The sequence below is a fragment of the Bubalus bubalis genome, chromosome 10, assembly GCF_019923935.1.
Source record: "Bubalus bubalis isolate 160015118507 breed Murrah chromosome 10, NDDB_SH_1, whole genome shotgun sequence".
NCBI lineage: Eukaryota > Metazoa > Chordata > Mammalia > Artiodactyla > Bovidae > Bubalus > Bubalus bubalis.
The window spans coordinates 43,521,097-43,544,651 of record NC_059166.1 but is presented as its reverse complement, the minus strand read 5'-3'; the positions used below and the strand labels follow the sequence as shown (position 1 = coordinate 43,544,651).

General features: G+C 40.7%; 1 protein-coding gene and 1 non-coding gene across 2 annotated transcripts in view; one reads left to right on the top strand and one right to left on the bottom strand.

Moving 5' to 3' along the window:
* The window catches only part of ANKRD6 (ankyrin repeat domain 6), a 185,270-nt gene that overhangs the window by 142,058 nt on the left and 19,657 nt on the right, over positions 1-23,555 (bottom strand). The gene's annotated exons all lie outside the window — the stretch shown is intronic.
* Positions 9,754-9,857, top strand: LOC112587695. The gene has a single exon (XR_003112191.2). It is a non-coding gene; the product is annotated as a U6 spliceosomal RNA (small nuclear RNA).

Below are 23,555 nucleotides of genomic sequence, written 5' to 3'. Positions count from 1 at the left end.
ATTTCATGGGGCCATCTGGGGAAGTCTGGCAGATAAGCATTACCTCCTGTATCCCCTTCATACACAGCATTACACGTTGTCAATTTTTTTGGTTTTTTTGGCCGCACTGCTGTGACTTGTGCAATCTTAGTTCCCCAACCAAGGATTAAACCTGGGTCCACAGCAGTGAAAGCCCAAGTCTTAACCACTGGACCTCCGGGGAATTCCCTATAAGATGTCAATTTTTAAGCCTCAAGTCCCACCATTAACTGGATTAACAGTTGCTTAGAAAACAAATTTTTTAAAAAACCATTCGCACTAGTAATGTGAGATGTTACTTTACAAAATAATGTTACTTCTCTTAAAATCAACACTATGCATCAGGGACACAGACATTCTCTGGTGAGACTTACGATTAGGCAACCCTAGAAGGATAAGAATAAAGACAAGATTTTATAAGGAAAGAAAAACCAAGAAATGACACCTTTGAAGAAAAACAAGTTTTAGTCAATTCTCTAGACCTACAGCAGTGATCACATAAAAACAAAAAACAAAGGCAAGGGAGCAAAAACAGTGTGCCTGAATTCAAAACATGAGATGCCTGATCAGGAATATAAAAATCAACAATGTCTGATTTAAAGAATCTCTATTAACCACAAAGGAAGTAGAAGTAAGGCATGACGACAGGCCAGTGACCATGGGGGCAGGTGAGAGGTCAGGAAGCAGGCAGTGGCCTCTCTGCCTCTGGGGCTTTTCCTGGCCAGGTGTGAGCCCAGGTACCTGGGAACCTGAATCCTCCTCACAGAGCCATTACACAGACATTACACACTGCCCTGAGCAATCAGCAGTCGTGGGAGCAGGAGAGTGAATGACTTTGGTTGTTTCGGGAGATGGGGTGTTGGGGGGCAGTGTGCTAGCAGCAAGAAACAGTGTGATTTGTCCTGCCTTGTAGAGGAAGCCAGCCATAGCCCAGATGCTGAGAGATGGGGAGATTTGGTGAGATGCTGAGACAGTGGCAGCAAGATCGTCCCCTTCTAACCTGGAGCCAGGCGTGTCAGCACCTGTCACCCTGAGGTTTTCCGCCTGAATCCCCAGGTGCTGTATCCACACTCCTGGCACAGGCTATCCAGAGAGGGACTGACAGGAAAGCACCCAACAAATTTTTGGCAGGTCCACCGTGAAGCAGGACTATTGCCAGAGACAAGCAAAGATCCAAGAAGCACAGTGACCTCCAATAACTAGCTGTTCCTGCTCCTCCAAGGGGCTCCTTCACCCAGCAGGTATGTACCATAGATTCACTAACTCTGGGCCAATCACAGTCACCTAGAGTTTGACCTTATGGGACTGGAACTTGAAGTGATGAGCATGTCCATATATAATACATGCAGGCATTTATATGTATGTGTTTGGAGATGGAAGGGAGGGAGGAAGGATGGACTGCAAGCAGAAATGGTTATTTCTTATTTAGGGAAAACACAGGAGGTGGAACTACACAACCTCTTACCTAATCCACTATCTGTAGAATCTTGTACAAATCTCTACACCTTTACTTAAAAGAAAGGTATTTCAAGAAGCTATTCCAATAGGCACTGTGTTCTGTGCAGTAAACTAAGATTACACTAGTTTTATCATGAGAAAGCGCCTATAAAATCTAACTGATAAAGAATTAAGATTTATTCTACCTGTCCTATTTTGACTGTACCAAATAGTAAATGAGTAATCAAAATAGTGAACTGAACAGTAAATGAGATAAAGTTTCTCTTTAATGCAATCCATATATCTGTTTACCAGTACCCAATGAATTAAACAGCCACTGAAAACAAAGAGGTCACTACCTATTAGAAGGTATAAAAATAGGGAATTATCTGGCAATCTGTGAGTTAGGGCACCATGCTTCCACTGCAGGGGGCATGGGTTCAATTCCTGTTTGGGGAACTAAGATCCCACATGCCAGTGCACTGCAGCCAAAGAAAAAGAGGAAAGAAATTACAAAAATGAAAGCAAAATTATAGATGTTACAATATCTATAATATCAGTTCAGTTCAATTGCTCAGTCGTATCCTACTCTTTGAGACCCCACAAACCGCAGCACGCCAGGCCTCCCTGTCCAACACCAACTCCTGGAGCCTACCCAAACTCATGTCCATTGTAAGTATAAAAAATAAATGATAATTAAAAAAAGAAAACCATAAAAATACCAGAAGAAACTATGGATTAATATTTTTACAATTTTAGGAATACAAAGGCCTTTTCATATTAATCATAAAAGCCCCCCAATTTTTTTTAAATGAATTTATTATTTATTAAAAGATAATTGCTTTACAGAATCTGGCTGTTTTCTGTCAAACCTCAACATGAATCAGCCATAGGTATACATGTATCCCCTCCCTTTTGAAACTTCCTCCTATCTCCCTCCCAACCCCAACCCCAACCCTCTAGATTGATACAGAGCCCCTATTTGAGTTTCCTTACCCATACAGCAATTTCCTGTTGGCTATCTATCTTACATACGGTAATGTAAGTTTTCCATGTTACTCTTTCCATACATTTCACCCTCTCCTTCCCTCTCCCCATGTCCAAAAGTCTATTCTCTATGTCTGTTTCTCCACTGTTGCCCTCTAAATAAATTCTTCAGTACCATTTTTCTAGATTCCGTATATATGTGTTAAAATATGGTATTTCTCTTTCTCTTTCTGACTCACTTCACTCTGTATAATAGGATCTAGATTCATCCACCTGTTCTTTTTATGGCCGAGTAAATGGTTTTTCCAGTGGTCATGTATGGATGTGAGAGTTAGACTGTGAAGAAAGCTGAGCGCCGAAGAATTGATGCTTTTGAACTGTGGTGTTGGAGAAGACTCTTGGGAGTCCCTTGGACTGCAAGGAGATCCAACCAGTCCATCCTAAAGAAGATCAGTCCTGGGTATTCACTGGAAGGACTGATGCTGGAGCTGAAACTCCAGTACTTTGGCCACCTCATGCGAAGAGTTGACTCATTGGAAAAGACCCTGATGCTGGGAAGGATTGGGGGCAGGAGGAGAAGGGGACGATAGAGGATGAGATGGCTGGATGGCATCACTGACTCAATGGACATGAGTTTGGGTAAACTCCCGGAGTTGGTGTTGGACAGGGAGGCCTGGCGTGCTGCGATTCATGGGGTCGCAAAGAGTTGGACACGACTGAGCAACTGAACTGAACTGAACTGTATATTCCATTGTGGATATATACCACAACTTCTTCATCCATTCATCTGTCGATGGAAATCTCTGTTGCTTCAATGTTCTAGCTATTGCAAATAGGGCTGCAATGAACAATGGGATACATGTGTCTCTTTCAATTTTGGATTCCTCAGGGTATATGCCTAGGAGTGGGATTGCTGGGCCATACAATGGTTCTATTCCTAGTTTTTTAAGGACACTCCATACCGTCTTCCATAGTGGCTGTATCAATTTACATTCCCACCAACAGTGCAAGAGTGTTCCCTTTCTCCACACCCTCTCCAGCATTTATTGTTTGTAGACTTTTTGATGAGGGCCATTCTGACCAGTGTGAGGTGACATCTCATTGTAGCTTTGACTTGCATTTCTCTAATAATGAGCAATGTTGAGCATCTTTTCATGTGTCCGCTAGCCATCTGTATGTCTTCTTTGGAGAAATGTCCATCCAGGCCTTTTCCTCACTTTTTGATTGGGTTGTTTGTTTTTCTGGTATTGAGCTGTATGAGCTGCTTATATATTTTGGAAATTAATCCTTTGTCAGTTGTTTCATTTGCTATTATTTTATCCCATTCTGAGGGTTGTCTTTTCACTTTGCTTATAGTTTCCTTTGCTGTGCAAAAGCTTTTAAGTTCCATCAGGTCCCACTTGTTTACTTTTGTTTTATTTCTGTTACTCTAGGAGGTGGGTCATAGAGGATCTTGCTTTGGTTTATGTCATCGAGCGTTCTCCCTGTGTTTTCCTCTAAGAGTTTTATAGTTTCTGGTCTTACATTTAGGTCTTTAATCCATTTTGAGTTTATCTTTGTGTATGGTGTTAGGAAGTGTTCTGATTTCATTCTTTTACATGTAGCTGTCCAGTTTTCCCAGCACCATTTATTGAAGAGGCTGTCTTTGCCCCATTGTATATTCTTGCCTCCTTTGCAAAAAATAAGGTACCCATTGGTGCGTGGGTTTATTTCTGGGCTTTCTATCTTGTTCCATTGGTCTATATTTCTGTTTTTATGCCAGTACTATACTGTCTTAAGCTGAAGTCAGGAAGCTTCATTCCTCCAGCTCCAAAACTGAAAGCCAAAAATTTAAAACTGTGATAATATATATTAATGTTGTTCAGTCACTAAGTTGAATCAGACTCCTTGAGACCCCATGGACTGCAGCACACCAGGCTTCCCTGTCCTTCACTATCTCCTGGATTTTGCTCAGATTCATGTTTACTGAGTCAGTGGTGCTACCTAACCATCTCATCCTCTTCTGCCTGCTTCTCCTCCTGCCCTCAATCTTTCTCAGCATCAAGGTCTTTTCCAATGAGTAGGCTCTTCACATCAAGTGTCCAAACTATTGAACTACCTTCAGCATCAGTCCTTCCAATGAATATTCAGAGTTGATTTCCTTTAGGATTGACTGGTTTGATGTCCTGGCTGTTCCAGGGGACTCTCCAAGAGCCTTCTCCAGCACCACAGTTTAAAATGTGGTAGCATGCATAATTTTTGAAAAGTTCTTATCAATGAATAAAGACAAAACACTCAAATAATAAAATGGACAGAGGCTCTGATTAGGCAGTTCCACACACACACAAAATCAAAAGCTCCATTAAAGACTGGAATTATTTGGATTTATGACCCTAAAAGAGTCCAGTATACAGCAGTCAGTCTAATTGAAGGAAAACACAAACACATGCAAACATTAACTTACAAAATAATATTCAGTCTTACTCTTGAAAGAAATGCAAAAAAAAAAAAAAGAGATTTTTAAAGCATAAAGTTGGCAAAGATTAGGATGATTTGGCAACATTCATGTTGGTGAAGGCAGTGGAAAAGCCACTGAAAACTTTACCTTTCTGATGGGCAATAAAATCATCTAGAATACACACACATTTGACCCATGAATTTCACACGCAGGAATTTATCCTAAAGAGATAATGGGGGGACTTCGCTGGTGGTCCAGTGGCTAAGACTCTGCAGTCCCAACTCAGGGGGCCCAAATTCAATCTGTGGTCAGGGAACTAGATCCCACGTACTGCAACTAAAAGACCCTGCATGCCACAACTAAGGCCTGGTGCCGTCAAATAAATAAATAATATATTTTTATAAAGGGATAATGGGAAGAGAGGGGTGAGTTTAAGAATAGCTATATAAAGATATTAACTACTAGAATGGTTAATTTTCTGTCCCAGCTTAATTGGGCCACTGGGTACCCAGCTATTTGGTTAAACATATTTCTGGGTGTCATAAGGATGTTTCTGAATATGACTGCCATTTGAATCAGTAGACTCCCTAATGTTTCATCCAATCCTTAAAAGTTCTGATAGAATAAAAGGATGAGCAAGAGAAAACCTACTCTCTCTGCTTGAGGCCTGCCTGCTGGTTCTCAGGCTTTCCAGGAGATTTCTTGGGGTTTCTCAGCCTCTATAATCACATGAGCCAATTCTTTATAAAAATGTTTCCACGTGTGTGTCCCCTGGTTCTGTTTCTCTGGAGTTGTTCAGTCACTCAGTCATGTCCGACTCTTCGCAACTCTTTGAGAAGACTGCAGCACGCCAGGTTTCCCTGTACTTCATCACCTCCCAGAGTTTGCTCAAATCCATGTCCATTGAGTTGATGATGTCATCCAACCATTTCATCTTCTGTTATCCCTCTCCTGCCTTCAATCTTTCTCAGCATCAGGGTCTTTTCCAATGTGTCGATTCTTCGCATCAGATGCCCAAAGTATTGTAGCTTCAGCTTCAACATCAGTGAATATTCAGGGTTGATTTCCCTTAGGATTGACTGGTTTTCTGGCGACCCCTAACCAATATAACTACAGTATTAGCAATACAAATGAGAAATGAGGAAAGAATGGGTATCCTCATCAAAAGGTGGTAAATAATTTTTTATCCAATGGACTACTTGAGAACTGCTTATAGAAATGATGAGGATTAAAATGAACTGACATGGAAAGATGTCCCCAAAATACTGAATATTTTTAAAGAGCTCACTGGACAGTATGTCCACTGTGATTTCACTGATATAAAATTGCGTATCACATACAAGAGTGTGTGTGTTTATCTGTGAAATGGGACAGGATGTTTAGTAAAAAGCAATTTATCTCTGGGTGATGGCATTTTGGATGATTTTTACCCTCTTCAAATTCTGTATTATTTGTATTTTTCTCCAATAAACTTTATCAGAAAAATCAATAAAGCCAGTCTCTTCCATTAAAAAAAAATCATGACGGCAAGAAGAGAAAGAGATGGCTGTACTGGGAGGGAATTTGGGTAAAAGGAGAATTTGCAGCAGTTGTTATTTTACAGCAGGAGAAATGAGAATGGTGATGGGGAAAAAACCAGAAGGGGATGAAAGACTGAGCGCCGCAGACCAAGCAGGTTGAGTGTGTCCAGGGGATGAGCTGGTTCCTACCCTCCGGCAAGGCAGATAAGAGCCTACAAATGTAAAAATAATTCCCGATGAGTGACACCGGAGCTGACTAAAGCAGAGGAACGCTGCCAACGGCAGGGATCTGGAAAGTAATGCAGGAGAAGATGGTGCCACTTCCAAGGTGGGTCAGATTTCTCAGCACAGAGACAGGTGGGAGGAAAAGCAATACCCGCTCAGGGACTGTCAGGCTTGTCAGATCAACAGGGTAGAATCTGGGGGTCAAGGAGCAGCAGGTAATAAGACCAGAAAATTAATGTGGCACTCACAGTAAAGAGGCTTGAAGAGGCTGAGAGTCGGGACTATAATGCTGGGGGTATTCTAGGCAGCACAGTGACCCCACTCCTAACAATGTCCAGACATATAAATCCAGCCGCTGCTTGTGGGATTTGCAGATTAAAGGAACTTGACCACAGAGGCAGGGAAAACCCAGTGAAAAAGTTAACGGGCCAGAGATGTGAGCTAATATTGTGAATTAAAATGGTGGCAACAGAAGTAGAGAGCGACATGAAAAGCATGGCGGAAGGCGTCTACACACGGTATGACCCATGTAGCATTAAAAACCACGGGAAACCCAATCAAGACAAGGCTGATCTGATTCTATGAAGCTCTGCCGTTAACCATTTTGCATGTAGAATTTTACTCAAATATCACATTTTATAAACAGATGTTTCCTCCTCTATTTCTGTAACTTACTTTTGTGCTGGATATAAGAAAGTGAGGCAGGAATAGGGCACAGTTCTCCTAAAGGAAATCTGAAACCTGAGAGATGGCCTTAGAGCTGAATTTATAATAATCACTACACGTGAGGGGAAAAATAAACTGACCCAGAACTGGGAGGTGTGGGGTGTGTGTGTGTGGAGGAATTGAAGGGATGGAGGTGGGGAACGGTGAGACCAAGGGAAGAAGAATCAAGAAGAAACACGTCTGTAACACAAAATTTTATGCTATGCCTTGGAAATTTTCAGAAAGTACTACTAAAAATTCTAAATACAGCTTAAGTGACCAGAGAAACATTATAAAACCCCTTAGGTTGGCTATAAAAAGTCATCAGATCAGATCAGATCAGTCGCTCAGCCATGTCCGACTCTTTGCGACCCCATGAATCGCAGCACACCAGGCCTCCCTGTCCATCACCAACTCCCAGAGTTCACTCAGACTCACGTCCATCGAGTCAGTGATGCCATCCAGCCATCTCATCCTCTGTCATCCCCTTCTCCTCCTGCCCCCAATCCCTCCCAGCATCAGAGTCTTTTCCAATGAGTCAACTCTTCACATGAGGTGGCCAAAGTACTGGAGTTTCAGCTTTAGCATCATTCCTTCCAAAGAAATCCCAGGGCTGATCTCCTTCAGAATGGACTGGTTGGATCTCCTTGCAGTCCAAGGGACTCTCAAGAGTCTTCTCCAACACCACAGTTCAAAAGCATCAATTCTTCGGCGCTCAGCCTTCTTCACAGTCCAACTCTCACATCCATACATGACCACTGGAAAAACCATAGCCTTGACTGGACGAAACTTTGTTGGCAAAGTAATGTCTCTGCTTTTGAATATGCTATCTAGGTTGGTCATAACTTGCCTTCCAAAGAGTAAGCATCTTTTAATTTCATGGCTGTAGTCACCATCTGCAGTGATTTTGGAGCCCCAAAAAAAAAGTCTGACACTGTTTCCACTGTTTCCCCATCTAGTTCCCATGAAGTGATGGGACCGGATGCCATGATCTTCGTTTTCTGAATGTTGAGCTTTAAGCCAACTTTTTCACTCTCCTCTTTCACTTTCATCAAGAGGCTTTTTAGTTCCTCTTCACTTTCTGCCATAAGGGTGGTGTCATCTGCATATCTGAGGTTATTGATATTTCTCCCGGCAATCTTGATTCCAGCTTGTGTTTCTTCCAGTCCAGCGTTTCTCATGATGTACTCTGCATATAAGTTAAATAAACAGGGTGACAATATACAGCCTTGACGAACTCCTTTTCCTATTTGGAATCAGTCTGTTGTTCCATGTCCAGTTCTAACTGTTGCTTCCTGACCTGCATACAAATTTCTCAAGAGGCAGATCAGGTGGTCTGGTATTCCCATCTCTTTCAGAAAAAGTCATAGCCACTCAGAAAAATGAAAATAAAAAATTTAATTCTAAGCAAGCTTCACATTCAACCATCAAAATAGAATATATTTATCATGCTTAAATAAATAACATCTCAATATTTATAAATAACATTGGTACAAACATGATTTTTGCTCTGCTGATTTAAACAGATTTTATACATTTCCACATAGTCTATTCTCATTTTTAAATAAAAGATTATAGGTAATACAGAATATTTCATTAAACTTTGACTGAAAAAAAAAAATCCAGACAGGTAAGATAGGCACTCTCCTCACCATCAATTAGGTAAAATGTGAATTTTTAGACTCCCTGGATCAGAACTTCAAAAATCTCCTGAGAGTGAAAGGGTAAACTATTTTAAAAAATCATCTGTCAATCCTAAAGCCATACACACATGGCATGAGTCACCTAGGAGTTTTCAGAAGGCTTTTCTGCCATCAGCGATGTCTCCTCAGATGGCTGGTGGGGGCGGGGTGGGGGGCTGGTGGTGGTGAGGGGAGAGCTTGGGAAGTAAAGAATATGGAAGGAGAGGCACATTGCCTTGGGAACTCTATCGGGGCAACAGGAATTTTTACAGCTATTTTAAACTCCAAAACATGTTTGAAGGTATGAGTAAAGTTTCAAACTGTACTCTAAGGGAATTTCCAGGTTTCGCAAAAATATATACTTGCCGCTCAAGCCTCAGGAAGCTCTACAGGGATGAGTCCTTCAACGAGCTTTCAGAAGTTATACCTACAGGAGGCCTGAGCAGCAATGATCTGCCCTACATAGAGAGACCTCTTGCTTACCCATTCATCTTTGGCAACTGTTTCAATCTTTCTAAGAATCCACCTTTCAAGTTACTTGGTTATTTGTATACTAAGCATTACAACCTCAGCTCTAGAATCACAAAAATCTGTGGGCCTTCCATCTCAGCTTTTGATCTATCCACACATCAAGTTCTTTGATAAACACAGGGCATAAGCACTGTGGCTGACTCTAAGAGTTTAAAATACCAAGACAGCATCTGGTCATAGTTGAGGAATCCATTAAGATATCACAAGTATAATGCTCACTTCCACAGCACATATAACTAAAATTGGAATGATACAGAGATTAGCATGGCCCCCATGCAAGGATGATAAGCAAATTCTTAAGCAGTGCATATTTTTGGGGGGGGTTAGCAGATACAAGCTACTATATATATAAAAGAGATAAACAACAAGGTCCTACTATATAACAAATGGAAGTATATTGAATATCCTGTAATAAATCATAATGGAAATAAATGTGAAAAAGAATATATATGTATGTGTATATGTGTGTGTATATATATATTCATATATATATATATATGTGTGTGTGTATATATATATATCTGAATCATTGGGCTGTACACCAGAAACTAACACATAATATTGTAAATCAACTACATACTTCAGTTAAAAAAAAAAAAGATATCACAGATAAAGCACAAAACAGGATTCACAATACCTAATAAGAATGAATGAAGTAATTTCACTCACAAAGCAAACTCCAAATCAACTCACCAGCAAGTGTCTGGTATATTCAGAAGGGAAAAATAAAAAGACTTCCCAATTGTGTTTATAAGTAATATACCTTGTATATGATAATATAAATATCAACTGATTATAGTTTTTCTCTTAGAGACCTCATGGATAAAGCTTAATTGACTAACCTTAGAGTATCAAATTGATTGATAAAGTTGTTGAAACTTTACCTCTTGGGAGAAAAATATTTTAATAAAGGCAATCAATAGCTTTTTAACATAAAGATCTCTTACAAATTGAAACTTTACAAGAAAGTGAATACTTTCCCCAAAAAAAGAATGGACAAGGAATACAAAGGCATTTCACATACACAGAGAAGAAAAATAAACACAAGACCTAAAAACATATACAAATGTTCAGTTTTCTTCATTCTTACCTATAAAATTGAATCTAAAATAAAAAATTAAGAGGGAATTAATTCTGGTGGTCCAGTGGTTAGGACTTCAAGTTTCTATTGCCTGGAGCATGTATTTGATCCCTGGTCAAGGAACTAAGGTCTTATGTGCCACAGTGCAGCCAAAAAACAAATTTAGAATAGTCCCTAATGACAAGAGGACAAGAAAACAAACTCTCACACATCCCTAGCGAACATTTCTGGAGGGCAATTTGGCAATATGTGTCAAAGCCTTAAAAATAAAAACAAATGCCTTTTGAATCAGCAATTTCATTTCTCTTCAAGGAAAATAGTGAGATGAGGGAGTTCCCTGGTTAGCCTAACAGTTGGTATTCCAGGCTTTCACTGCCATGAGCCCAGATTCACTCTCTGGTCAGAGAACTGGATCCCGAAAGCTGCACGGCACAGCCAAATTAAAAGAGTGAGATTATCGTACAAAAATGTTTACCAAAGCATTTCGTGTAAAAGTGACAATCTGGAAGCCACCTAAAGCTTCAGCGTAGTTCTCTTCTAGATATAATGATGTTAAAAAGTGTGGGCAAATGCTCATGATATATTATTTAGGGGAAAAGTTACAAATAACATTGAAAGTATGATCTTAATGTTGTCTGCAAAAAACACATAAGGGTATGTACCAACATAGTAATAGTGGCTACCTATAGGTGGAAGCATTGGAGACGTTTATCTCTTTTTCTGCTAATTTTTACACTACCTACTTTTCTTTTTTCTTTTTTTGTCTGTGCAGCCTGGTTTATTGGACCTTAGTTCCCCGATCAGGGATTAAACCTGGGCCCTTGGCAGCGAAAGCGTGGAGTCCTAACCAGTGGACCACCAGGGAAGTCCCACTATCTACTTTTCCAATGAATATGTATTAGTGTTGCTGGCTAAGTAATTTACCCATAACAAAACAGTAAAGTAGATATTATTATTATCCTCAATTTACATATGAGGAAACTGAGGCACACAGAGGTTACATCACTTGTCTAAGGTCACACAGCTAGTACCTCATAAAACCAGGATTTGTCCTAAATTGCCCTAGTTCCAGACTAGGATCTCTTAACCACTTTGCAATGACACACCTTTAAAAAGTAGTTTCAAGTAAAATGTCAGATAATCTATAATTACATGCACTACCAATTCTTAAAGAAAGAGGATATCTTTGTGGGCCAGAATTTTCAGAGCATATTGGGAGACAGGTGGTGAGGCTGGATGTTCTCTCCTGTTTCACCAGGTTGTCCCTTTTTCCTTCAGGTTTTCACTCAAGATTATCTGAAAAGTCATCTACAGTATTTACTCCTCTATCACCATTCTCCCTATCCTTAACACACACACACACACACACACACACACACAAACACCTTGGCTTTTAGGAATAGGAAAGAAATTTTCAAGGAACTGTCATGGTCTGGGAAGGGAACAGAAAAGTGGTACCAAAGTTTGAGATTTTGAGAATGCTGTGTATGTGCGCACACGTGTGTGTGTGTGTGTGTGTGTAGCCCACCAGGCTCCTCTGTCCCTGGGATTCTCCAGGCAAGAATACTGGAGTGGGTTGCCATTTCCTTCTCCAGGGGATCTTCTTCCCAACCCAGGGATCAAACGTGAATCTCGTGCATCTCCTGCACTGGCAGGCAGATTCTTTTCCACTGAACCACTTGGGAGGCCCCCAGGTCTCCTGGGTCCCCAAAAAATAACTCCTAGAGGTCTTATAACAGAGTAGGACTTTGCAGTGGGGCAGGGAGGCCTTCCCATATACAAAAGCCCTTCTGAATCCCCTGTCTCTCATTTATAGAAAAGCTGTAGTCTCCTAGGCCTCCCTGAGTCGCAAAAGAGCAGGATTAAGAAATTAATAATTAAGATAAGAGAGTCACAGAATCTTCAGTTCCTCCCTGAAGGACATAGATAACAGTGTCTGAGGCACATTCCTCAGTTGCTTTGCAGATACTATAACTGCCACCAGAGGGAAAACACTAACCATGGGATGACCAGACTGTAGCCATGACATATGTTGCTCTGTCTTGAGCAGTACTGAGTCTGTGGCTTGCACAATTCCAAGAATAGGCCTCAAGGAAACAGGAACACATCAACCCTAGGGATGAAGATTAACTGTGCTTAAAATAATCACAGTGACGCTGATTAGACTACGCATGACCAGTTTAGAGATGATCGTCGTTGTTGACTATGCTGTTCTGCACGTATTTGGCGCCCCCCAAAATTCTCCTTTAAAATCTTTTGACCCCTAACTGACAACTGGGAGGTGATTTGGGGGAATGCAAGTCCATCATCTCCCCAGGTGCTGGCTTCCTAAATAAAGCCTCTTTTTTCACCACCTTTGTCTCTCCAACATTGACTCCAGAGTAACAAGCAAGCTGAATCAGAGTTTGGTCCTGGCTCTGGCTAGACGAATTAACTCACAATCCAGCATAAAATAAAGTATTTTTCATTTCTCTCATAAACAAAAATGTATACTAATTTTCCCCTAAGGAAGTTACAAAGTCATTTAGATTGAAGCAATGTCAATTCTCAGAAAGGAGAACAAGACTCGGACTTCCCTTGTGGGCTAGTGGTAAGACACTGTATTTCCACTGCAGAGGGCACAAGTTTGATCCCTCGTCAGGGAACTAAGATCCAAGGGCTGCATTCCACGGTCAAAACATAGGAAAAAAATTTTTTTTAATTAAAACACAAAAGACACATGACAAACTATGGTGCGTTCCGTGTGAATAGGCAAGATTAGAAGACTATTTCCTGTGTATCATGTGACATTCCTGCTCTGGCCTCCAAACAAAAGCCTGACAGATGTAAGTGCTTGTAGATAACATTCTGAGCCATATAGGACACACTGAGATTTCTGTAAGAGTGCACGGATGATCAAGTTGCAAAGGACTAAAGAAAAGTTTTCTGTGGGTCAGAAGAAAAAATATCACTAATCAATATAAAGCAAGCTCCAGCCATCTGTTGTTCTAAATTAGACACTCGGTCAGGTTACAAAGAAGTGAAGTTCTGCCAATGAAAGTAGGAATTTGGACTACTAGATAAAATATCACCACTAGTGATGAAATTATCTTACTAAAGAACAATGACAGCTTTTTAACTTCAGGGATCAATAATCATTCTCCTTAGTAACAGTTCATAAAGGAGTATTTTATTCTGCTATCCCAAGGCTTATTAAAGATGAGCCACTATTACTTGAGGACTATGATTTGACACCTAACATAAATTAGATTGACCCATATCTCCAGTACTCTTGCCTGGAAATCCCATGGATGGAGGAGCCTGGTAGGCTGCAGTCCATAGGGTTGCTAAGTGACTTCATTTTCACTTTTCACTTTCACGCATTGGAGAAGGAAATGGCAACCCACTCCAGTGTTCTTGCCTGAAGAATCCCAGGGACGGGGGAGCCTGGTGGGCTGCCGTCTATGGGGTTGCACAGAGTCGGACACGACTGAAGCAACTTAGCAGCAGCAGCATATCTCCAGTATGTAGATACATATTATCAAACATTTGTTTTGCAAAAGTGAACCTAAAAAAGATTGCCTTACCAAGGAATGAGACTAGTTAATATGAGCTCCTTCAATTATAAAGATTTATCCAAAAACAATTTGTATGAAACCCCAAAGACCTCAAATAACAAAAGCAATCTTGAGCAAAAAGAACAAAGCTAGAGGCTTCCCTGGTGGTCCAGTGGTTAAAAATCTGCCTTCCAATGCAAGGGACACCAGTCTGATTCCTGGTAGCGGAAGATGTGACATGCCTCGGGGCAACTAAGCCCGGGCGCCAACACTACTGAGCCCTCCTGCCTAGAACCCACGCTCTGCAACAGAAGAAACCCCTGCGCACTGCAACTGGAGAAAACCCATGGACAGCGATGAAGACCCAGCGAAGCCAAAAATAAATCATAAATGAAAGAAAAGAATATTTTTTTAAAAGGGCAAGAGATAAAAAGTGTTGGCAAGGATGCAGAGAAAAAGGAACCCCTGCACATTATTGGTGGGAATGTAAACAGCAACAGTCACTATGCAAAACTGTACAGAGGTGCCTCAAAAAAATAAAAATAGAACTATCATACGATCCAGCAATCCCACTTCTGTGTATATATCTGAAAGAAACCAAATCAGTATCTCCAAAAGATATTTGTACTCCCATACTCACTGCAGCATTTTCACCATAGCCAAAGTATGCGAGCAACCTAAGTGTCCATTAATGGATAAATGTTAAAGAAAATACACACAACACACAGTGGAATAAATTTCAGCCTTGAAAAAGGAGGAAATCTTGTTATTTGCAACAGCATTAATGAACCTGGAGGGCATTATGCTAAGTGAAATGAGCCAGAAAGAGAAACACAAATACTGCGTGATCTCACTTATGCATGGAATCTTAAAATTTTTTAAATTATAAATAAATAGATAAATAGCCAAACTCCTAGAAGAAGAGGTTGCCAGGAGGTAGAGAGTGAAAGCAATAAGGCGAGGTCAGTAAAAGGGTACAAACTTTCAGTTATAAGGTGAATAAAGTCTGTAGATCAAATAATGTACATGGTGACTATGGTTGATAAAACGTTCTCACACACAAAAAAGTTAGCATGTAAGGTGATGGATATGGTAATCCTTTCACGGTGTCTATGTATATCAAATCGTCATGGTGTACACTTTAAATATCTTACCAAAAAAATAAAGTACAATACCACAACGAAGCTAAAGAAAAAAAAGAAAAAAGATGGAGGTGGAGGTAGACAAAATGCCTTATAATGTTAATACTGGTTTCTGATTGAAGAAAGCTTGCTGAATCACAATATCGTACACCTAAAGCTAATGTAATATTGTAAAACAACTATACTTCAATTAAAAAAAGAAAAGAAAAACATAATTTAATCATTTTTTACAGTTCTTGGCAGAAAAAAAAGAAAGCTTATGAAACACCTCCCCTATCTCCTCTCCCAACAAAGACCCCACTAACAGGAGAGAAAGAGAATAAAGATAAGCCACATTAAAGAACAGATCATGGGTGTGTGCTGAGTCACTTCAGTTGAGTCCAACTCTTTTTGACCCTATGGACTGCAGTCCACCAGGCTCCTCTGTCTAAGGGAGTCTCCAGGCAAGAATCCTGGAGTGGGTTGCCACGCCCTCCTCCAAGGGATCTTTCTGACCCTGGGATTGAACTCGCCTCTCTTACATCTCCTGCATCACAGGTGGGTTCTCTACCAGGAGCACCAACTGGAAGGCCAGGAATAGAACATGGAGTGGCCAAAAGCAAAGGAGAGATTTCCACAGGTATGGAAGTTGGAAAGCCAGGGGAAAAGCAGTGACCGCTGTATAGGGGGAAGGGGAAGAAGCCTCAGCTTGGTGTTTACAGAGGGGGACACTTGTTGAGGTTTGGGACTTAGAACCACTTGGTACTGGAGTGGACACAAACACAAATTGGGGAGAAACTGAAAGACTACATACAGTTGTATGTGGTTAGCGGTGCCCCATTCGCTCTGATTCATGAAGATCTCTGTCTCAACCATTTTAGTACTAAAACCTAAGCACATCCACAGACGCACTCAGGGGGATCTTTCCGGGACTGAGGTGAGGGCAGAGGGAAGATGCACAGGTCCTGGCCAGGCCCTGCCCACGAGCTCTCATCCATGGGCAGTGAGCGCACTACTCAGCTTTCTCTACCAGCCGCTTTTACTCCACTAAGGTTTCTTTCTGCCTTTATTTCATATCCAGTTAAACAGTTTTGACCCAAAATGGCTTACAGAGATGTGTAAGTGATGACAGTAAAGGTGCTGCAGAAGTGCCTGAGGCACCGTGGAGAAGGCAAAGAATGACATTTAAGACCAGCACGTAGTCAGGAGCTGGTGGAGGTATCTTTTACACATCACAGGGAAGACTAGATGGTGTCTGCAAGAATTTGTGACTTCAGGGAGCATCCTGCCAAGAACGTATCCAAAGGAATTATGCATAACCACTTTGTTTCACTGGTGGCTCAGATGGTAAGGAGTCTGCCTGTAGTGGGAGACCCAGGGTCAATCCCTGGGTTGGGAAGATCCCCTGGAGAAGGAAATGGCAACCCACTCTAGAATTCGTGCCTGGAAAATCCCATGGGCGGAGGAGCCTGGTGGGCTACAGTCCATGGGGTCGCAAAGAGTCGGACACAACTGAGCCACTTCACTTTACACTTTACTTTAGCCTGTTTATGCTGATTCATTTAGCCCTGTCATTTCTCAATTGCATGTTGAGCTGAAAGGGTGGGTCATGGTTACAAAGAGTCAATGCCCCGACTCCAGGTACAGAACACTGTCAAACATCTACTCTTACAAGATGGGACACAAGGAGCTTCCTTCAAATTTTCTCATTTTTTATGAAATATTTGACACATACAAAAGATTATGTAATATATTTAATATATATAAGGAATGAAGATCATAATAAAACTCATTTCCTAATTTTAAAAATAGGACACAACCAATGACAATATTCTTTATGCTCCACTCCAAGCATATCCCTAAAGTGTAAGCACTATTTGAATATTGTGTTTTGTTTCTTTTGCCTTTATGATGGTTTTGCCACATAATGTATATAAAGTGCCACTGCTGCTGCTGCTGCTAAGTCACTTCAGTCGTGTCCAGCTCTGTGCGACCCCAGAGACGGCAGCCCATCAGGCTCCCCCGTCCCTGGGATTCTCCAGGCAAGAACACTGGAGTGGGTTGCCATTTCCTTCTCCAATGCATTAAAGTGAAAAGTGAAAATGAAGTCACTTAGTCGTGTCCGACTCTTAGTGACCCCATGGACTGCAGCCTACCAGGCTCCATTTTCCAGGCAAGAGTAATGGAGTGGGGTGCCATTGCCTTCTCCAAATTGCCACTGCTGCTGCTACTGCTAAGTCCCTTCAGTCGTGTCCGACTCTGTGCGACCCCATAGACGGCAGCCCACCAGGCTCCCCCGTCCCTGGGATTCTCCAGGCAAGAACACTGGAGTGGGTTGCCATTTCCTTCTCCAATGCATGAAAGTGAAAAGTGAAAGGGAAGTTGCTCAGTCGTGTCCGACCCTCAGCGACCCCATGAAAAAAACAACCTGAATTAGTATCCTCAGAGATTAAAGAAAGTATTATAGAAGAAGCTAAAATGAAAAAATAATTAAAGAACAAAAGAGATTTCTTGGAAATAAAACTACTATTGACAAAAAAATTTTTTTAATTCAATAGAAGGAATGAAAGTAAGGTTTAAAAATCTAGCAAGAAATACAACTAAAAGACAGAGACAGAAGAGTTTAGCAAAGAGAGTCTCAATTCAATAGGTCTTCTCCATATCAGGAGTTTTAAAAAAAGAAAACAGGTTAAGAAGAAAGGTGAATTATCAAAGAAATGATGGAAGAAAATTTCCCAGAAGTGAAGGGCATGAGTCTCTGTATTGAATGGGACAAGTACTCTGCACAACGAATAGAAAAACACAATTACATCAAGTGGTTGATGTTTCAAAATTATCCAGACTTCATTAGCTGGAGAAGAAAGTGAAGTGAAAGTCTCTCAGTTGTGTCCGATTCTTTGCAACCCCATGGACTGTATGTAGTCCATGGGATTCTCCAGGCCAGACTACTGGAGTGGGTAGCCATTCCCTTCTCCAGGGGATCTTCCCAACCCAGGGATCAAACCCAGGTTTCCTGCATTGCAGGCAGATTCTTTACCAGCTGAACCACCAGGCAAGCCCAGATAGAGAAGAAAAGATCATTTTAAAAAGACAATAAGATCCATTTCCTTTTCTTTTCTTCCACACCCCTCTGGAATGGATTTGATATATAACTTATAACCATTTGAAGATGTGCAAAAGCAGGTGTCCAATCAATTACACTAAAAGCTTCAAGTAAAGGTTAGAAGTAAACAAGGTGCAAGTTATTGCTAATGTTAAGTAGTGGGATTTGGTGAGTTTCTAAAGCACTAAAATAAAGTTAGAAGCTACAGCTATAAATAAAAGCTAGTCTTGGAAGGGATCGATGTTCTTCACTTTTCTAGTCCTGTTTCCCACAAGTTGAAAGACCTTATGTTCATATTTTGTGAAGCAAGATACTGAAAACGAAAAACTCATCTTGGTGGTCAATACATTGAGTGCCTGTGTACTTTTCTGTGTTTATATCTCTACAAATAATTAAAAGGTTCAAATAACAAAAGATCAAACGGAAGAGTGTGTTGTAGGAATTGCCCAAAGACTACCTTTTTTTGTTTGATTCCACAGACCTTATTCTATCTCTAAATCAAAATGCTGCATATGAAATAGGAAAGACAGACGTGTGAAGCCCACTCCAATCAGGACTTCAGAGTACTGGTATTTCATAAGCAGTTTAGTCATCATAATGAGTCTCTGTGGTTCTATATCCTACAAGTGCTTTTAGCCTTTACCGGGCAGTCAGTTCACTCCAGGTCTTTACCTCGTAGCACAGAGACATCTTTGTTACTAAGGCAGACAGACATAAGCCAACAGGGAGCTTGTATTACGTGCTCATTATTCACCCATCTCTGCCACAGATAAATTTCAATAACCTTGATTCTGCAAAACAGCCTGATCCCAAATGAACACAAACACTGCAAACTTCTTTCACTGTATTTTTGAAACTAGCAACCAATCACTTCTAATGAGCCTGTAGAGTGAGGTGGAATACACATATATTAGTTCTTAGTTTTATTTTTATGATATTAATTGTATGGAACTCAGTGTGACAACTACTCAATTTATCAGACAAACTTCCAGGGGTATAAAGATTCAATAACATTATTTCTAATACTGTACTCACAAGAGTCTATATTGGATACTGCTCTCATTTCTGCAGCTGTGTGAAGTCCTGTAAGAGAGTCAAACTATAACACCTTAAGGTGCTTAGACTATTATCATATTTTAACAATGTTCTTAATTTTTCTTTATGAATGAACCCAAAACATCTTTATTTAACACATACTGAATTACGAGTGAATATGGGTTATTAAAAAATTTTTAATCCTATGTAGTATTTATACAATGGACTATTACTCAACAATAAAAGAATGTACGGTTGTAACTGTTGCTTCTTGACCTGCATACAGGTTTCTCGGGAGACAGGTACGGTGGTCTGGTAAGCCTGTCTCTTTAAGAATTTTCCACAGTTTGTTGTGATCCACACAGTCAAAGGCTTTCGAGTAGCCAATGAAGCAGATGTTTTCTGGAATTCCCTTACTTTCTCTATGATCCAACAAATGTTGGATCTTGGGTCATGTACTGCTGAAGCCTAGCTTGAAGGATTTTGAGCATAACCTTACTAGCATGCAAAATGAGTGCAACTGTATGGTAGTTTAAACATTCTTTGGCACTGCCCTTTTTTCTTTGGGATTGGAATGAAAACTGATCTTTTCCAGTCCTGTGGCCAATGCTGAGTTTTCTAAATTTGCTGACATACTGAGTACAGCACTTTAACAGTACTATCTTTTAAGATTTCAAATAGCTCAGCTGCAATTCCATCACTTCCACTTACTTCGTTCGTTGTGATGCTTCCTAAAGCCCACTTGACTTCACACTCCCGGATGTCCGTCTATAGGTGAGTGACCACACCATCATGTTTATCTGGTCATTAAGACCTTTTCTGTATCGTTCTCCTATGTATTCTTGCCACCTCTTCTTAATTTCTTCTGCTTCTTTTAGGTCCTTACCGTTTCTGTCCTTTATTGTGCCCATCCTTGCATGAAATGTTCCCTTGGTATCTCTAATTTTCTTGAAGAGATCTCTAGTCTTTCCCATTCTGTTGTTTTCCTCTATTTCTTTGCATTGTTCACTTAAGAAGGCTTTATTATCCCTCCTTGCTCTTCTCTGGAACTCTGCATTCAGTTGGGCATATCTTTCCCTTTCTCCTTTGCCTTTCACTTCTCTTCTTTCCTCAGCCATTTGTAAATTTTAAAGCATTAGCATTAGCTTTACATCTGGACATAAGTTGATTTAATAAAGCCATGAATCTCATACTTCATACCACAAAATCACCTAGTATATATATATAACTATATATCATTCTACAAACAGCACATAATAAAAACTGTAGCACAAATTTATAACCTTTTATAAGTCATTTCATCTCACACCAATTTTATTCTCTCCTATCAACTGATACACTCTCCACACTACTCACCTTCACCCGTGTTCAACTTGCTTCCTCTTCTTTATATAGTCTTCCTGCTTCTTAGCACATGCTCTTCTGTCATTTCTAGTAAAATATCCTACTTCACATAAAGGCTTATGTGATATTTGAAACTCCCACATTTTAGAGTTTAGGATCCATCAATTAAGATAAGTATCTCAGGGGACTTTCCAAGTGGTCCGGTGGTTAAGACTCCATGCTGCCAATATAGGGGGCCAGGGTTCCCCCTAGTCAGAGATCTAAGATCCCACAGGCCACACACGGTGGCCAAAAGATTAAAAAGTTAAAAAAAAAATTTTTTTTAAACCAGTATCTCAAGTTGAAGAAAAATCTACTAATAGATGTATTTGGATAATGGTTTTAGACAAACATAAAAACTGAGAATAAAATGTTATCTTGAAAACTCTTAAAAATATTAACTCATTAAGCACAAAGTAGACATTTAGTAATGTTTAACTTTGATGACATACCTTGTAAGATATGCAAGCATTTGAAAGGTACTGATTTGCAAACAGGTTTCCCAAAAGGATGACATTTATCCAACTTATGGCAGCCACTCCCCAAGATCCATAGCTCCTATATCCATGCCCTTGTGGAATCCTCTTCAACAATGAATCAAGACTAGATCCATGTGACCCATAGAACATGGTGAAGATGACAATCCACTGCAGCTTCTGTCTAGATCTTTTGGATTACTCACTCAGGGAGACATCAGCTTCCATGCTGTGAGGACATTCAAGCAGCCACGCAGCAAGAACTGAGGGCTCCCACCAACATGCCATCCCCAACATGCCAGCCAAGTGAGTGAGCATCTTAAAGTAGATCCTCCTTGCCCCAAATTCTCAGATGACGATAGCCCCAGCTACATCTGTCTGCAGTCTTACTGAGAGACCAGAGTCAGAACTTCTCGGCTGAGTCGCTCTCTAATTCCTGACTGACAGACTTTGAGAGACAATCAATAATTATTGCTGTTTTAAGCTGCCAGGTTTTGGGGTGATTTGTTATAGAGCCTTAGTAACTAGAATGTAACCTAGGCCTAATCTTCAGTGCTGTCCTTCATGAGTGATCTTGACTCTTGATGAAAAATGTATGTGATTATGGTTCATGATTTATGTAACCAGCAGCCAAGAAGCCCGTAAGATAAGTAGTAAAGATTCTGATAGATAAGCGGTAAAGAAAAGAAAGGAGTAGCATATGTGATGGGCTGAATTGTGTTCCCCACAAAATTTACATAAAGCTCTAACTCCCCATACTAAGGAGGTGGCTGCAATTGGAGACACAGCCTTTAACAAGGTAATTAACTTAAAACAAGGCCATGGAGGCAGGCCCTTATAGGACACCATTAGGTAGGACCCAACAGGACTGGTGTCCTTATAAGAAGACAAAGAAACACCAGGAGTTCACATGGACAGAAAAAAAAAAAATACATTTGAGGACACAGCAAGAAGGCAGCCATCTGCAAGCCAAGGAGAGAGGCCTCAGGGGACACCAGATCTGCAAACACCTTGATCTGAGACATCCAGCCTCCAGAACTGTGAGAAAAGAAACTTCTGTTGTTTAAGCTACTCAGCCTCTGGTGCTTTGTTATGGCAGCCCTGACAAACTAATACAGAGGGGAAACTGAAAGTGTTCGTCACTCAGCCACATCTGACTCTTTTGCAACCCCATGGACTATAGCCTGCCAGGTTCCTCTGTCCATGGAATTCTCCAGGCAAGAATACTGGAGTGGGTTTCCATTCCCTTTTCCAGGGATCTTCCGGACCCAGGGATCGAACCTGGGTCTCCCACATTGTGGGCAGACTCTTTACTGTTTGAACCACCAGGGAAGCCCCCCAGAGGAGAAACCCATGGATTAAAAAGAAAAAAAGACTTAGAGAACATAACAAAAGCATTTTAAGGAACAATACTAAATCATAGTACCTAAAGATGTACACTTGGATAACAGAGGTACAAAAAAACACAAGGAAGTGATTACTATAACAAATAATCCAGGCACACGTGTAGGCTGCCTATACATTCTAACATTCACTATTTCAGGTCCCACAGATTAAATTATACCAGTCCTCTAACCACACAGTTCCAATCTCACTTACCACCGTATATTAACTTTGAGAAACTGCATGAGGTACCAATTTCACTAACAGCTCTCCAGTCTACAAATCACTATGTAATTAACAGAAGTGCATCACAATTAGTGACCAACCGCATCACATCTTTCCAAGTCTGCCTGATCGGTCACTGGTCATTTGTTACTCAGTTCACACAGACAGCAAACCATGTAACGGTGTTGTCTGCTTGTCTCCCAGTGAAAACGCCACCTAATAGCTTACCAAAATGAACAATTAAAAGAGGGAATTAGCCAACAAAGAAGAAAGTGAAGCCAAGAAATGAAAAGTGGTAACATCGGAAGTGAAATTTGAATGGAATAGGACAGAGTCACAAAATAAATGGCTGACCAGGGTAAGTTGACACAGCTACCACCTGAAGACTCCAGGTGTGAAGCCAGAGGAACTGGCTTCTGATCACCATGAATTAGGCAAGTGTGGAGATGAAAGGATGAAGAAATGACGCTGCAACAACTTCGCATGAACGGAACTCCTGCAAACACTTCACGACACTGAAAGCGCAAACGATAAAATAATAGAAACTGATCCAAACTTCGACAGGAGCATGAAAGTTAATCAAGGCATAGAAAAGATGCTTGTTGTAGATGCAAACTAATATACAGAGGATGGATAAACAAGATCCTACTGCAGAGCACAGGGAACTATG